The 16586-nt window shown below is 40.5% G+C and overlaps 1 long non-coding RNA gene across 1 annotated transcript; it reads right to left on the bottom strand.

Annotated features, from left to right (window-relative positions):
- Positions 1-414: 414 nt before the first annotated feature.
- LOC144511976 (uncharacterized) lies at positions 415-15689 on the bottom strand. Its single transcript, XR_013500937.1, has 3 exons — positions 15490-15689; positions 14119-14217; positions 415-1140 (listed from the first exon to the last, which is right to left on the bottom strand). It is a non-coding gene; the product is annotated as an uncharacterized LOC144511976 (long non-coding RNA).
- Between the last annotated feature and the right edge of the window lie 897 nt (positions 15690-16586).

The raw sequence follows: 16586 nt of genomic DNA, 5'->3' as shown, positions 1-16586 counted from the left end.
CGAGAGACTTTCCCGTGGAAAACCACAGGAAGCCTCTAGGAGGCTATAGTTTTACAATAGGTGGTATCCATGAATGCCATATACAGTAAATACTACACTAGTACTATTAAAGTGTTCTACAGCAGGCCCTATTAAAATGTTCCAAATAATTCTGTGATCATCAGGATTAGAAAGCAGTTTATTGCCACAGTAGTGGAACTATACGTGGAATTTGCCTTGGTGATTGGGTGCGTACATACAAACCAAGAAACATATTAAACATGAATAAGAATAAACAATAAATACTGAAACAGAGACAAATGTATACAAAATAGTTGTTTATTATTATAGGAACATCAAAAGCCACCTTATGATAATTAAAGGATAGGAAGGAAACAACTCACGACACAATTTTTCTTACAATTTTTTTAACAGAATGAGCTGCAGACAACTGGGAAATATTCCTTTATTCATATAAACTGTGCAAAACGCCATGTGTCCTCTTATCTAAAGTGCAACTGATAATGATATTATATATAATTGATAATTATATTATATGTATAAGTGATTCAATTGTTAAAACAAATCCCACATCAAAATACCTCAAAAACAATCTCTTGAAATGAATGAACTAAGAACAGGTAGCGATGTCTGAAGTCAATCAAGTGAAAAGTAGATTACACCCTAGGCCATTTAAAAATTGCATCGACATTCTTTTTTTTTTATCTCAACTTATTGTCATCTTTACACATTTATATTGATTTTTAACCGATTCGCGATGCATCCTTACATCCCTACTAAAGGATAAACCCTGGAATAATGTGGACTGTAGTCCTGTCAGATGAACTCAAATACCCCTTCATGTTCATTGCCATTGATTTTAAATTTGATTTCATTTAACCCTATGAATCATTTCACAAAGTGATTTTTGTTACTGCAGAAGTATTCTTTAAATCACTTGTACATTGACGTACAGATCTGTTTCCATAGCCTATATATCATTTATCATAGGACATTGCTCTCTTTTGGAAAGCAGAATAAGGTCAGCAATCCCTTGCTGTCGAACCTCTGGAGACTTTTTGAAGGTAAAGTGGACTCAAAAGTTCCTGGAAGTCTGTCGCTCCAGATCAGTTTGGGAGTGGAGCTTCAAAGCGGACCTCCCTGTCAGAAGGAGATTACAGATAAACGCTCTCATGTGATAGAGGCCATCCTGATCTGCCTTCACACTGCTGGCTCTCCTCACCGGTCAGGTGTGTATGTGTGTGTGTGAAGGAGTGTAATCTTGCCCAACTATGGTTTACAGTCTAGTATGATGTATTGGATGACTAAGAACTGTAAAGTCAGTTAACATCAGTCTGATCTTTGACTCAGATCGCATAAATATAACACTCCCTACTGATGCAACTGCTGCTAATACTACAACATTTTACCGCCACTGCTCCTTATTCTGATAGTAATACATCACTACAACCCTGTCTTATCACCACTACTACTACTATACTACCGTTGTTGCTACTAGACTGCTGGATAATTAGAATTAGAAGAAAATAATTACTACTACTTTTACTAACTTCTACTACTCTTTTTTTTAAGATTTTTGTGCTTTTTTTGTACACGAAAGGGGGGAGAGAAAGGGGGGACAACATGTAGCAAAGAGCCGCGGGTCGGACTCGAGTAGGGCTGGGTATTGTTCAAATCTTTTTGGTGCCGCCCTTCTACGGGTCAGATTCAGCTCATGGACACTCCAGCAGGGTGCATGATTCAACCTGACTCACCTGAGTCCAGTCATTAAGTGAAGAATGACTCCAAATGAAGAGTTAATGCGTATTTAAGAATAAATAACACACAGTTGAGTGTGCGAGATCCGTGTTATGAATCTGCCTTAGCTGGAGGTGAAATGTCAGCAGCTGACAACAAAGAGATCTTTCTTTTCTAACGCATCATGCAACATCATTCTTCTGCCTTTACACCCTGAACTGCTTCACAAAATGTCATTTTGGCTTTGTGATCTTGCGGCACCAGTTCAAATTACAGCTTTACATGATGAAGAGGGACGTTTGGGAATATAAACAGTCTCACATAGATGCACTGTGTCATATTGTCTGGTTTCTATTGTTGGTAGAGAATAAACAATGTTTTGTTTTTATTGTAGCCCTCAGGTGTTGTGCACAGAGCTGTGCACATGTTCTTTAAAGGTGCACACGAATTTCATTGCATTACATAGTTTGTTCCAATTAGGCAAGATTTCAGTCACCTAAAATAATAATATAAAAAGCTTTTTGATTAAAACAAAAGTCATGGCATTCAGTTGGTGCAGTTGGACCGCTGTTCCATGTCTCGTGTGAAACCAAAAGTCATCATTGACTTATTTTAACTTACGTATGTACTGTAAGCTAACTTGCTTACATTACATACTTAACTAACATCACGCACATAAGTTAACAAAAGTACTTATTCTAACCCAAACCACAATATTCTACTAAACCTAACCAAGTAGTTCTGTTGCCTAAACCTAACCAAACCCTGCACGTTGACAAAATAACAGAAAGGGCCACCCAGGGCATTAGTTGGGAGTGGGAATGTGTTGGCCCAAATGGAAGATTGCCTCACATGCATTTCATTGCATTCCCAAACTCTCCAAAACAGTGTGCAGATGAATGCAGGTGTTATTGTCTCATGGCACCTGACCTGCAAGGGAAGAGGGAACGATAAACACAACACACACGCGTAAACACACACATAGCTACACACGTGGCATCAAGAAATAGATAATACAAAAGGCGACACATTCATGGGTGAAAGGACACTTCTGTTGACTCTCTCTCTCACTATTCCTCATAATCTCACTCACACTCTCTCACACTCACACACACACACACACACACACACACACACACACACACACACACACACACACACACACACACACACACACACACACTGTGCATTCCTCTGCCCTCAGTCACACATGAGTACGTTTGTGTGGGGCTCTCTCTGTGTACAAGCCTTTGTTTGGGGCTTTAGATCTACCCAGCCGATCTCAGACGGATCAGGAAACTGGAGCAGGGGCAAGGGGTGCGGGAGGGGACGTGATCTGAACACCGGTGCCCTGTTGCCCCATCCACACACATACACACACACACACACACACACACACACACACACACACACACACACACACACATTCAGGTGAGAGATGGCGGGGTCAGAAAAGTCAACAAGGGTGTGTCCAAAGGTGGAAAAAAGTAAATAGAAGGTGAAAAGCTCTTAGTAGTCAGGCGCCATCATATCTTAAATAGCTCATAATACCCTATCACCCCACTAGAACACTATGCTCCCCCAATTCAGAGTTACTTGTGGTTCCTAGAATCTCCAAAAGTAGAATGGGATCCAGGCTTTTTTAGTTTAATTTGTGGCAAATAAGACACATCCTGTTACTTAACCACAGAGGTTTCCTAAGAAATTAAAAGATTATGATCACAGAAATTAAAAGAGAAGGCTTCATCTTTTGCTTCTATGGAAATATCCTTATAAGTAAGACATAAGTTCTGATCCATGTTTGTCATTTAAACTTTGGAGTTGATGGTCAGGTGATAACGTTTAAACCCTGGTGTGTGTCTGCACCAAAAAAATCCAATCTGAAAATACAAGTCTAAGTTTGTTTGTGCAGTGAAAACGTCACCATTCTTGGAAACGACACCAATCACAACATATTGGTCATTATGAGGAGACAGATATGTAATTACCAATGGTTCCTCATACTTGGAGAGCTGAGTGCAAATGGAAATGATGCTCTCATACAATAACTGACAGAAATGGGTCAACGTTACATTTTTTGGAAAGACTTTAGGTTATCCAACCCTGACTACACAATAGGTTATTTGTGAGTGCTTGTGACAAAAGAGTTTCACATATTGGGAAATTTACTTCCTTGGCAAGAATTAGGGTAGAAGATTGCTGACTACAATGTCTGTTAAATGAATGGTGTGAGAGATGGGAGACAATTAGCTTAGCCTCACATAACAGACTGGAACCAGGAAACAGCTAGCTAACTCCCTGTAAAACCACAACTTTTAAACTTTTAAAAGACACAACTTCTGTTTTGTGTACTGATTAAACTAATAAGAAAATGTTAATCATTGAGCTTTAGAGTAGCTTGGAGGCAGATTGTTTTTAGCTAGCTGTTTCCCCCTGCTTCTAGTCTTTATGCTAACTTAATCATCTGCTGGCTCTTGCTTCATATTAAGCTAGCGTACATACAGGAGATTGCGTGGTAGTAATCTTTTCAACTATTTCCCGGCAAAAATGCAAGCATCTATGAAAAGCAAATGATTGATGCATGGCGATATTTTCCTCTCTTCTGTACTGCTTTAGTAGCTAATTTTCTGCTGGCTCTGTTCATATTTAGCTAGCGTACAGACAAGAGAGTGCATTGTATCAATCTCTTCATCTTTCTCTCGGCAAGAATGCAAGTAAATCTTCCAAAAAGTCAAACTATTCATTTAAAAAGCAAATTATTGATGTATTGCGTTTTGTCAAGATATTTTTGTCTCTTATCTACGACTGGCTTTAGTAGCTAATTGTCTGCTGGCGCTGGCGAGTGCATTGTATCCATCTTTTCATCTATGTCTCGGCAAGAATGCAAGCATTTTTTCCAAAATGTCAAACTATTCTTTTAACAAGCACACTATTGATGCATGGCTTGTTGACAACATTTTCATTGAGACCTCAGACTAGTTGAACTTGTTTGATGTTACTGGTTTGTTGTAGTACTTGGTTGGGTCTGGTTTATTTTCTTCACCTTACAATCATTGCACACCTACCTCTGCACATTTCATACCCAAGAACTGTATACATATACACACACACTATACAAACGGTATGCAGTGCAATTTATTTTCTTAAAAACACATTTTAAATCAACTAAAATACCCAATATTTCCATTAGCAGCTGTTAGTCACCTGTAAAGGCGTGATTACTTCCTTGTTTTAAATGGTTCCATTGCATGGAGTTTGGTGGTGATTCCCAGCATAGATCCACCCTGAGGTGAACACACCTTTAGCTAAAAGGAGAGTAAATTTTATCATTCATCAGGTGGCCAGAAAAACAACTCTAATTGAATGCTATTGTTGCCCTGTGTCTGTTGGATGTGTAAATAGGCAATTGATTGCGAACATGTTAGCCCTAGAAGTTTCAATCTTCTGTCTTATTGGAAGTAATATTCCCCTAAAATCATTGTACCTGATCACCCTGACCCCAAAGTACATTTTTTTTCACCTTTATTTTTTACAGGCAAGTCATTAAGAACAGGTTCCTTTTTACAATGGCGGCCTAACAAGTGACAAAGCTAGGGCAAGGGAAGGAGGGCTAGGAAATAAAATACATCAGACATACAATACATACAGTTTAAAAGAACATAAAATACATTTTAAAAATAAAATACAGACAGCCATCAACACGTTAATTACCTCCTTGGCAGCCATGATTTTTCTAATGTAAATCCATCGCCCACTTCCGATATAAATACCTTTCAGTGCATCATATTTAACTGTGCCAGTCTCCCACTGAGCCCCCCTCCTGCGTCCAAAGCAGATCGCTAACACCAGCTGCCCCTCTTCCCCCAGCCTATACTAATTAACTTTTCATTTTCTCTGACTTTAGAGTGGGGATTTTCTTGCTCCTCAACCTCACTCACCCCATCCCCACTGTGAGTGTTCTTGGAACAGTCAACCTCTAAGGAGGATCTTTATTACAATATAGACAAACAACTTATTTTTTTCCAAGAAGGAGGAGATCTCATGATCGGTCTCGCTTTATAAGGAAAACAAAGGTCGTTGGGTTTTTCTCCACTGGCTCTAGGTGTGAACAAAGAGTTAATGCGAAGATCTGTAGGGGTCAAACGTGTATGGGGTAACTGGGTTATTTCCACTACGAGAGAAGAGATAAGCGGAGATGAAGACATTGGTGTTAAAGAAATAAAGACTTACCTTTGTTCCTGTGGAGCCAACAATTAGGAGCATTTTGGTCCCTTTCAAACGTAATTTTACTAAGATTAGAAGAAAGACATTTGTATTTGCATCTTACATTCCGTGTTTTGTGGGTGTGTGTGTGCAGGGCTGCCATTTTAGTGTCTTACTCGTGCCCAGGACCAAATGATTTCCAAATGCCCCCCGCAGCAAATTATTTAACGTTTAGAGGGTCCTTTTGGGTCTTCCCTTGACCCAGGGCCCAGGACAACTGTCCCGGTGTCCCCCTCCCCCGGTGTGTCACCCTCCCCCCACTGTCAGCGGCCCTGTGTGTGTGTGTGTGTGTGTGTGTCCCTTTTTGATGGGCATCGGGTGCATGAATGCAACCGCCATTTGATGCGGTCGACACAAAGCAGGCTGGTGGCCATCAGACTGAAAAACAAACAAGTCGCCAAAGAGGAAGTGAGTTATCTTTCTAACCTTGTCATGGTGCTCACACACACAGAGGCAGAGTTGATCCTGATCGGACGTGAGGCCTGCGACAGGATCAGGGTCGCTACGTAAACACACCTTAGCTAAACACGACCTCCCCAACACAGTGGGAAAACTAACAAGTTCTACCAAGCATCACTGGATTCTCTGCACAGTTTGGACTGAGCTCCCGCAGATTTGCCTTAAATGACAGATTCCCATGCCGGACAGATTCCCATGCCAGTCCCGTTTCTTTATTGTGCACTGTGCTAACATTTCCATCATCATCTCTTGTCAGAAACTACAGTTTAATAAAACTGGTGCCAGCCATTAGTATTTTTAATATCCTACCAAACCAGAAACTCATTTTTTTTTTTCATAAATCAGAAACTCAAAGTCCCTTTTATGCATTCCTATATTAATGTTTACATCATCTGAAGAACCGTAAATGCTAGCCTAGAATGCTAGAATTAGAATAGAATGTTTTGACTTTTGGATTTCATCTCAGTTTAGTTTTAGTTAGTTTTTTTTAGAGTGTGTTTGTTAGTTTTAGTTTAGTTTTTCTATATTTAATTTTACAGTAGTTTTAGTTTGTTTTTGTTAGGGGCCAGGTATAATGTCTCAGAAGTATGCAGTTACATATACATAAATAATACAGGGCTGGAGAATGGACATGATGTTTAATGTTTAATCTTTGCGCCACTTTAGTGTCCGTTGTGAAGCAATTACGACACAGCGCCATCTCACGTCAAGTCCGTTCACTTTCTGTGGTTCAATGTCAAGAGAGTTGACGGAAATTCCTGCTGTCTTCTTTTTCCTTTAGTTTTTATTGGTTTTTAACACGGCAATATAGTTTCAGTTTAGTTTTAGTTTAGTTTTTATTTAGTTTCAGTTTACTAAAAATCATCTCCACTGCTTATTTTAGTTTTAGTTTTAAGTTCACTATCATAACCCTGCTGCAAACTCCTCCTCGATAGTTCCTGGATCGTCTGAAAACACTAGTGTTTTGGTTTAATCAAAGCAATCCAACACGTGAAAAGAGAAATAAAAAAGCGGAAAAATGCTCAAATGTTGACAAAAAAATATAAAAGTAACTGACCCAAAAACAAAAAATGAAGAAAAAGACAGCTGCAAAACACTTGCCTCACACCGGAGAGACCCAGGGATAATTCGCGGCAGCACTAACCCCGCTTTGGTTGTGCATTCCAGCGGAAACACAATTGGCGGTGTTCACAATTGGGAAGCCAGTGAGGGATCATGTCCTGGTTACTGCACTTGTGACTCTTGCTGGTTGCTTACAAGGGCAAAATCTTGTGGAAAGCATCCTTACTACCAGGTGAAAAGAAATGGCTGGTGACTCCATGTGTATCAGAGATAGCACATGGCTGTCTATGCCTTCCCCCCCCTGACAACAATAGAGTAAGCAGAGACAAAGAGCACAACTGAATTCCAGGCATTCTGAACATTCCAAGACAGGAATCACTACCAATTTAGATGTTTCCCTCTCGTTTGATTCAAAACCTGCCTAGAAGACTAGGTAGCTAGCAAGCATCTTCAAGCCATATGTCTTGGGTAAGGCACCTAGTTTGACCCACGGGGGGGGGGAATCTCACTCCAGCTTTCAACAGAAGTTATTAAATTCTGCTTCCCAATCTCTAGATGTGGCAGAGCATCTCTTAATTCAGGAGCATTACCTTAGTAATCCTCTTAGTGGTGGGAAAGTGGTTTAGCGGGCGCATTCTTTATGACAGGAGCACAAATGGGGGGATCACGTTAGCCTTAGGGGCCCCGGAGGGGAGGGAAGGGGAGGCAGCTCGTCTCGCTCTCTAAAAACTTTCCATCCAGGATGGACCTTGGTCGGTCCTGTGAACCCGCTGACTCCCTGTTCGCCTCCGCTGCGCTGCCGTGGGATGTGCGCCTCAAAGAATGAAACTCAGACAGATAGATGGAAGAGAAATTAGAAATGTGTAAGAGGTTACCCCACAACAATGCAGACCGTCAAACATATTTCTTTAATTGGCAGTAAAAAACAAAACAAAATGCAATTTGGAGAATTTTCACAACTTTGCTGACATAAAAATATAACTTTCTAACAAATGATAGTATTTCACAAGCAGTTTATCATTAGACAAAACTGAGTATTTGTTTTCTGTTTTTAGAGGCCATAGGTTGCAACTGGGTTTAAATTTCATTCCATAACACAGACAATGCTTTTTTCCCCCTCATCCTGTAAAACAGCAAAATATTTTTACACAACTTATTTAAGCTTGGAGTCGTATACATACATTTATACAATCTAATGTGATTTTGGGGCACTAGCTAAACTGGACCATCTTATAACACCACACTTGGCCGTTAGCTTGTGCTCCGTGGTAGCTAGCAGGGCAGAGTCATAAGAAGGAGGTGTGTGTTTGACTGTCAATTGGAAAAAAAACTGGGATTTTAAGGCACCAACACAGAAAACTGACTATTTATTACAGCTTTGAAATAAAAAAAAAAAAATGAATTCTGTTAAATTAACTTAAAGAGGTACTGCTTCAGTTATGTGTTTAGATTATAACTGACCCCTGGCTATTGTGTGAAGTTACTTATCTCAGTTTCACTCCTCACACAGTTCCAGCTGTTTGGCTTTGTGGGGCAGTACAAGTTTGTTTGTGTATTTGTGCGTGATAGTGTAGCTCTTAAAACATGAATCGAGCCTGAACGTCTCACACAACCAGCGGGGAGAAAAAAGGTTTAAAAAAAGGGCAGATAGAGGTAATTTGGTTTACAGTGCAGGGTAAAGTTAGGGCACCAATGTGGCACAAGGAATTAGTGGAGCTATAGCAACTGAGAGGATTAGGAGGACACACACAAACACACACACACGCACACACACACACACATACACACACACACACACACACACACACACACACACACACACACACACACACACACACACACACACACACACACACACACACACACACACACACACACACACACACACACACACACACACACACACACACACACACACACACGCGTTGGTTGAAGAGGATTTCAAATCTAGTGGCACTATAGTCACATCAGAAACAAAAGAACATATATATATATATATATATATATATATATATATATATATATATATATATATATATCTACACTGCTATGTTTTGGTTTAAAAACAAATATCTTCTGCTACGTTTACGCCTCGTATCCACACTACTGCGGCGTTTCCGAGCCCCTAAAACAGAAACATTTGGAAACACTACTGTCCCCGTTTCGGTTTGGAAAACTACGGTGTTGCTTTGTAGTCTGGACAGGCACAAACGGAGACCTTTGGAAACGACGACACACGTCAGTCAGTCTTATAAGTTAGGTAGGCTTACACACCTTTCGGTAACAGTTCTCCACCTCATCGTCGGTATATAAATCCTAAGTAATAAATCCCTAGTAAGTCTTACTTTTCGCCATTGTTGTTCTTTCTTCAAAGTTTTTTCTGTATTTTCAACTTATACATCCATGATTTACACCGGGACGCGCATGCCCAGTGTATGCGAATGGTTATGTGATATGTGTTGTCAGATGTGTTCATGTGGATGGAGATTAGTTGTGCTACTGGAGCTAAAACTCTTGTATGGACGGAGATCATTTTTGGCTCACAACGCCCCTTAAAATAATGAAAACATAGTAGTGTAGATGTAGCCTTAACGTAACAAAGATAGCAATACAAAAAGTACAAGTACTGCATTCATCAAGTGTAACAAATTAGAGGAAACATGACAACTTCAGTTCCTTATTCAGGCCAAAAAGGTTCAACTGTGTTAAAAGTATTTGGTGTTGGGTGAGTTAGAACATTGTGCACAGTGGCCCGGATGGAAAAAGCCTGTAAGTTGATTAGACAGCCAAGAGACAGTGTTAGTTGGTTCGTCTAATATCAAAATGAAAAAATTTTCTCCCTGGGACCAGGTTTCAAAAAAGTGCGTCTTCAGGCAGTGCGTTTACAGGATTTGTTTGGATGATCGGCCAAAGCGATGCAAAACATGTGCGTTTACACCAAAAAGCGTTTCCGTGTGGATGGCCCCTTAGTCTGCAGGCTTTCTCATTTCTGATATTTTAGCTGACTGCTCACCCACATCTCTGCCAATAGTGTTAAATAGACACACATGCAAGCCTCTTTCACACATAGTTCCTGGTAAATTACTGGAATGGGCACTGCTTGTGGTTTTCAGTACTGACACATGCAGCCACATTGCACCTTTTCACACATACCATAACAATGCCAGAATAGATGGGGGAAGGGACAAACCAACAGTGCTTAACCCTGCAATGTTCCATTTTCTCTGGAATGTCACCAAGTCCTGAGGTAGGGAATTGGTAGGACAGATTTTCCAGCATATCGATCCCTTTTTTTTTCCAATTAACACATGACACCACACATGTCCATGATTCGATGCAAAAGTTTCGGTTTCTGTACTGTTATATTATTTTAGGAGGGTTTTGCAATATTCTGATTCAAAGGATTCAAAGAAAATACACCATGGAATGCAAATACCTCACTCAAGTAATTTTCTTACAGTCCCTAGAACATATGTTAAAGGTGCCCTGCCACAAAAAAACGTTTTTACTTGTATTTTTTGAAATATGTTAGGTCTATATGTGTTTGTGTTATGTCGTGAATGTGAAATATTATCGTTATATTTATCATGGCTTAGATTTTGACATACGACTTTGAAAAATGCCTATTCAAGCAGATCAGTGTAGATTAGAGCTAAATATGAAAACTGATTAAAAAAAGGGCCGCCTGCTTTTACAAAATAACTGATTTCAAGTTTCTAAAATGTCCAATGTGTTATTTCCTCCTCTAAAACAAAAATGTAGTAAATACATTTTTCAAATAGCTGCTGAGTGAGAAACAAAGTCCGGTCAGCACATGATAACCTCTGAGTTCCTGTCTGGTCCTTGTGTCTGTGTTTGTCTCAGTGTGGTAATATTACTTTAACACAGGAAGGGTAATAAAATGCCTTCACTCTGACAGTTTCCTGTCTACAGCTGAAGGTGAAGAGGAAACAAACAGTGTGCTGATGCTGGGAAAGGGGGTGCTGTGAAGCCAAGTGTTGCATACAGTGAGACAATGCTCTGGTTGTGTCCAGAAGCATTGTTTAATGTTAATGGTGACAGTTTTGTTCTCTTTAAAATGATTCTGCAGCCCATAATTAGCCCAACGTGGGATTTAAAATGGCATCCACCAAATCTAAAATGAGCTTTAAGTTTTTCGACTACTACCGTCTAAAATTTGTATTTTTAAGATGCTCTTTCACTTGGTAACATCAGGACAGCTGGTATAAAACACATTATTTTGGGGTTTAAAAAGGACAGGGGCTGTATGAGTAGCCTGTTATCACTGTATTTTAAGGTAAAAACAGGAAGGTATTTCAACAGAAGTGAAACGTTAAGTTTCCTAGCTCTAGCTTCACATACACACTACATACACACTACAGCTTCATACAACACAAAAAACAAAAGAATCTACATGAGCAAAAAGCAAACATGAAAAGTGTTTCAGTTTAAAAAAGCAATACTCTGATGTCATGAGATGTGCAACCACTTGTTTTGGTTTAGAAGGCCAAGATCTCTGAATGCGTGGAATCATTTCAGTTCAGATGACCTATTCTTGGAAAGTGGCTCACCACAGGTTGTTGTGCACGTACTATGAGTGCATGTATTTGTCAGAGAATTGTGACACAGCGACGGATTTGTAGCGTGTACGCTTACCTTCACTCCTCCATCTACAGGACTGTTATGTTGACTGACTTGAGACATGTTACAGTAGTCTAAAGGGACACTGCAATTATGTTATGTAATGTCTTCCATTATGCACTCTGTGTTAAGTTAAAATTCCCCACACCAAGATTCAAAGTGGGAGGTTGGGAGTGTTTTTCCAAAGCACAGTTCATTAAGACACATCAAATGAAAATGGCCGCCCAGGTATCATATCATATTATCAGATCACATGCTTCTTAAAACACTTCAAATTCTGATTCTCAGCATGGATTATTTTGAAATCCGTTGGCATACAGAGAGAGTAATGCTAGCTGTTCAAACCTGCAATTACAAGCTCTGGTGCTCATACACAGCTAAACAATGACTTTAAAGTTGCCGTCAATGTTTTCATTCATCTTGCTAGCTGTAAAGAAGAAAGCCACAAACCGACACAGCCTAAAGAGAGGAAGAACTGGTGTAGTCTGACGAGAAGGAAATGCAAGGATGATTATGTAACAGTACTGTTTTAGATGGGTGATCTCTAAGATAGCCGGTCTTACATCCGTGTTACTGATTAGACCCCTCTAAACCGAACTGAGACAATAACCCACTTTTTTTTCAGCAAATCAAACTTAACTATAGATGTATTAATTGATAAGAACGCATGATGCATTTCTTCATAGAATGAGATATCAAACAAAGATAGCTACTCTTATAAAAGTAATGGAACTCGTATGACTGTGCTTAGGGGAGCTTTGAGTGGAAAACCCAATGTTGGTGCCTTTTAGCCTTTTGCTTTTGAAAAAAATTATTTAAGACACAATGAAATTAAAAATCAAATTTCCAAGTTCTAATCCTGGGCCACTGTTTTAATTATTACATGCTAAATATGTGAAAACATCAACAATAAAAAACATTTTTGTGTATCTTTTCTTATTAAATGTGATTTGGGTTGACCCAGGGTTTAAACCCACACTTGACCATTAACTAGTGGGTAGCTAACAGAGCCTTTAATGTGTAAACAGTATTTAAACATTAAGAAAGATCCTGAAGGAGACAGGATTAATTGCTTCATAAACTGTCAAGTACAGTCTTCTTCTTGTTCATTCATAAAAATAATTATTGAAGTTGCTGATGAATGTTTAGGAAAGTTGTGTCAAATAACCAAAATGTTCATGTTTTGTTCCGCTTTTTATGATTTTGTAACCAACAGTGACTAAGCACATACTAGTTTACTTAATTATGCCGACTCACATGCCAGATGGATGGGAGCCTTAACTGTGCGGCTGTAGCTTATATCACATTTTACCAAATCATGCCTGTCTGAGAAACACTGTAAATAATGTCCACCATGAATACTGTCTCAAACCATAAACAAATGCTAGATAGCATTGATCTGTGTAGCACAGAGCAGATTTCTATCCAGCTGTGACAACATGTCCGCCTGCAGTTATATTGCAATGGAAAAAAAAGAAGTGTAAATATCTGCTACAGATCTCACACCACCTGCATGCCAGGTTAGCCCACATAGCATTACAGACAATAGAGCATAACCGTGACTGGCCACTTTTTGAACGGCTGTGGTTATGCAAGTGATTGACGTTTCAGGATATGTTCATGTAAAAACTTAAGCCTGGAAGCAAGCCAACCACTAACCAACTATGGGATGAATCATGGCCATAAAACATTTGATTCACATGATCATTGAAATACATGATCAAGACAAGACAACACGTCAAGACTGTGTACATAACGATCGTAATGGTATTAAACAGTATACTACATGTCTCCTCAGCGTGGCCTCATTTGTAAGTGTAGCAAATGTCATGCATGGATGAAAAGTTATACATGCATAATGTTTTTTTAGATTTCCTTTTGCCACCATTGGATATTTACACAGCTAAAAGATATATCTAGCATTATGAAAATAAGTTATCTGGTGTGTTCACAAACCTTAGTTGACGCTTATCCATGTTGCCAGATCTTGCAGAAGTTTGTTGCTGAGACAGAAAAAAGTCTCGAACAAAGTTAACGTTCTCCTGATGTGTCCGTCTGAAAAACACAAATCCATTGTCAAAATGTTCAGGACACATGTGGCTTTTGAAAAATGGGTCAAATATTTATTCTAGTGACCGTGGGGCAAAAGAATCGGTCATAATCTGTGATCACGTTCACTTCTTCCATTCATCGGAAGCAATACACTCAGGACCTGCTGCTAGTCTCCGAAAGAGGCGTCGCAGTGGTGAAACCCACGCGACACAGATACAGGAAATGACTCTGAGTTGGGAAGGCCCATAGGAAGTGTACCAGGCTTTGAAGCAAATTGAACATAGTGGCCAAACAGTGGAATTGAAACTCCTGGGCCTTCATGTGATAACCTCTTGCCCAAAAATACTTTTTCACATGGACTTACATGGCGAAAGGCACGTCTGTAATTGAGTGGATCCATTTCTTTGAGCGTTACAACCCCTGCAAAATGACCAACGTATCAGAATTCGATTCATTCCGTCCATTTGAAAAGTCTAGAAAATCCATGATGGCTTCATGCGCCACTGAGAAACTCTCATAGGAATGAACGGAGCTTCACTGTATCCAGCTCTTATAATACATCCGTGAGAGTTGGGGCGTCTTGGTTCTAAACCGTCTATGTAGCAGCTCACTAGCCTTCTGCGGGTTTGCGGGTGTGGTAAACATTTCCATGGTAACAGCGAGCTCCACCAATCAGAGTTGTTGCTGTAACGCTTAGGATTGTGGGTACTTCTCCATGACATCACGAATAAAACAAGGTTGATTTTATACTAGTCTCGCATTGCCAGACCTTCCTCCACAGCGCTGCGGAGGAGGGTCTGGCTAGTCCACACAGCATTCCTGGATGGGAGAAAAACGTGCTCTGGTTTATTGGCATTTCTTTAAACCAATCACAATCGTCTTGGGCGGCGCTAAGCGCAGGACGGAGAAACATTTGCTCTGCAAAATAGCCTCTGGAAGGAACTTGTTTTGGTGGAACGTGTACGTTCAAAGGTTGTTTTAGTCGTGCAACAGAAAACTCAGATTGGACAGATAGTCTAGCTAGCTGTCTGGATTTACCCTGCAGAGATCTGAGGAGCAGTTAACCATAGTCCTCAGAAATCCACCGGAGTTTAGAACGCCAACACAAGGAAAGAGGAAGGTGAGAATAACAATATGAACATGAGTGGGGTTTTCACTTCTGGAACAACACTGTTTAGCTCTATAACTTTTGGATCCCTGTTGTACAAAATGATGATCTGTTCCAGACTACTTCATACTGTTGCTTGGTTTTGCTATGGTTGTATGCCATATTACCTTTTACTGGATTTTAAGCAGTGGGCCAAAGTGTTGATTTGAGCCTCCGGGAAGTAAGAAAGTAGAGGTGGGTTTCCAGGTGCTGAGGAGCTCTGCAGTCTGTGGCACAGTTATGTAATATACGCTACAGGAGGGCCAAGTGAGGGGAATCTGACACAAAGTCATCAAAACCTGGATCTACGCATTTCCTCCATCCCTCCATCCATCCACACCTGTCAACCTGTGGGTGAAAAAAACAGCTTAGTCTTTGTGCCCCATAAACTAATTGTTTGTAGACTGTAAAATTATTAGAGAACTGAACAAAAAAAGAAAATGGAAATAATTGTATCCTGTGTGACTGCATTTGTTTTAGATAGATGGACTTTATTAATCTCCCGGGGCACTGGGGACGGGGCACGGGGCTCTGCGCTTTGTCACCAATCCTGTTTGTAGTATTTATGGACAAGATATCGAGGCGTAGTCGGGGTGGAGAGGGGTTGCATTTTGGTGGGCTGGGGATCTCATCGCTGCTTTTTGCAGATGATGTGGTCCTGATGGCATCATCGGCCTGTGACCTTCAGCACTCACTGGATCGGTTCGCAGCCAAGTGTGAAGCGGCTGGGATGAGGATCAGCACCTCTAAATCGGAGGCCATGGTTCTCAGCAGGAAACCGATGGAGTGCCTTCTCCAGGTAGGAAATGAGTCCTTACCCCAAGTGAAGGAGTTCAAGTACCTTGGGGTCTTGTTCGCGAGTGAGGGGACAATGGAGCGGGAGATTGGTCGGAGAATCGGCGCAGCGGGTGCGGTATTACATTCAATTTATCGCACCGTTGTGACGAAAAGAGAGCTGAGCCAGAAGGCAAAGCTCTCAATCTACCGGTCAGTTTTTGTTCCTACCCTCACCTATGGTCATGAAGGCTGGGTCATGACCGAAAGAACAAGATCCAGGGTACAAGCGGCCGAAATGGGTTTCCTCAGGAGGGTAGCTGGCGTCTCCCTTAGAGATAGGGTGAGAAGCTCAGTTATCCGTGAGGAGCTCGGAGTTGAGCCACTGCTCCTTTGCGTCGAAAGGAGCCAGTTGAGGTGGTTCGGGCATCTGGTAAGGATGCCCCCTGAG

The sequence above is a fragment of the Sander vitreus genome, chromosome 23 (assembly GCF_031162955.1).
Source record: "Sander vitreus isolate 19-12246 chromosome 23, sanVit1, whole genome shotgun sequence".
Taxonomy (NCBI): domain Eukaryota; kingdom Metazoa; phylum Chordata; class Actinopteri; order Perciformes; family Percidae; genus Sander; species Sander vitreus.
Note: the sequence above shows the minus strand (reverse complement) of the source record. Positions and strands in the feature narration are given on the sequence as shown.